The sequence below is a fragment of the Ipomoea nil genome, unplaced genomic scaffold (genome assembly GCF_001879475.1).
Source record: "Ipomoea nil cultivar Tokyo-kokei standard unplaced genomic scaffold, Asagao_1.1 scaffold2845, whole genome shotgun sequence".
NCBI lineage: Eukaryota > Viridiplantae > Streptophyta > Magnoliopsida > Solanales > Convolvulaceae > Ipomoea > Ipomoea nil.
The window spans coordinates 9,691,916-9,693,949 of NW_017619273.1; positions in this window are offsets into that span (position 1 = coordinate 9,691,916).

A 2,034-nucleotide genomic window follows, 5' to 3' on the forward strand; every position below is an offset into this window, starting at 1 on the left:
CCTTAATTGATTCATTCATTTCAGACATCTTAGCTTTATCTATACCAGCTTGGTTGAAGTTAGAGGTTGTGCACTCTCGTCCATTAAGAGAGGTCGGGAGTTTGAATCCCCTCTCGTATGGAAAAAGTAATTTGGCCAACACTTTGCCCCTTAATTGGGCAGGCCCGATGCAAACGGGGATTAACCTGAGTATGGTACAGACTTAAAGTGCCTCCTACAGTTAGGACTTGCTCAAGACATTTCGTGGTCTGACTAGAAAAATTAATTTTTCTCTAATAGCTAGGCATCTTAATTGATTCGTTCCTTTCAAACTTTCCACTAATTAAACTATCAATTATTTCTTTCATCTTATATGCATCCAAGTATTCTGCATGTGTGCAAATGCTCACACAAGTATACAACCTAAAAAGGTATATAGTATCTCATTAGATGGGGTATTGTGTCTCATGACAAAACTTGAAATTGGTACCAATTTTTTGCATTATAGACTAGAATATTATTTTGTACTTTATAGTGTATTCATTTGACCGTTGAAATTGATGCGTGGGTAGAAAAACAACTAATTTAATTCACCCAAATAAAACATGAGTGAATTAAAATTTCAAAGTAAGAACTATTCTTCATCATATCGTTACCTATACGCTCTCATATCCATTACTTTCTCCTAGATCCTACGTTCATACCCAAAAATGTAATTCTTTATCTATCTATTTAAACTCCACAATCCCATGCAAGTAAAATCCAGACGTTATGCCATGGAACCGTGTTCACTATTCATGGTGAACACGGTTCTAACGGTGTTAATACACCGTTTTCTTTTTTTTTTTTTTTTTTTTTTTTTTTAATTACGTGACTTTTCTTCTTTATTTTCACATTTTGCGGTTTCACTTTAATTTGAGGTGAACAAAGATTTCGGACATTCATAAATTATGAATTCATACCTGCACATTCACTTTGGAACCATGCCTACACATTCCCGTCCGAAATCACGGACATTCATAAATTATGAATCCATGGCTGCACATTCACTTTGGAACCATGCCTACACATTCACTTTGGAACCATGAGATTATGAATTTTCTGTTATAAGATTATGAATTTCTGTTATGAGATTATGAATTTTCAGTTATGAGATTATGAATTTTCTGTTATGCGATTATGAATTTTCTGTTATGAGATTATGAATTTTCATTACATTCATAATTTCGGACATTCATAAATTATGAATTCATGCCTGCACATTCACTTTGGAACCATGCCTACATATTTCCGTCCGAAATCACGGACATTCATAAATTATGAATCCATGGCTGCACATTCACTTTGGAACCATGCCTACACATTCACTTTGGAACCATGAGATTATGAATTTTCTGTTATAAGATTATGAATTTTCTGTTATGAGATTATGAATTTTCAGTTGTGAGATTATGAATTTTCTGTTATGCGATTATGAATTTTCTGTTATGAGATTATGAATTTTCAAAAAATTCATAATCTCATAACAGAAAATTCATAATTTGATCAAACGCGCGCCGTTAACTCCATATCCGCGCAAATTTTTTTTTTGGCCTAAAAATAACGTCGTTTTGTCTTGTGTTCACCATTCTCGGTGAACACGATTCCATGGCATAATTTGCGAGTAAAATCACCCCAGGCCAGGCCAGGCCATTATATTTCTCCACATATATATTTCCTATCTGGTCTCTGCGGGCCAATCAATATAATCTGCCTAATTAACAACATGGCCAAAACTGCCGCCCTTCCCTCTATCCTCCTCATCCTCTCCGTGGCATTCACCGTCGCCGCTCATCATCATTCACCTGACAAAACCCAACTTGTCAAGGCATGCTCTGAAGCCCTCGGCCCACGCCCAAGTGCCCGCTCCTTTGTCACATTCTGCGCTCGCGACTTCCTTGCTCACAAAGCCAGCCTACTCGCCCGCTGCGACAAGCGGGAAGCCGCGGCCATCGTTGTAAATGAAGCCCGCAAGAATGCCAAAGTCGTTGAGGATTTCAAGAGCAAAATAGATTC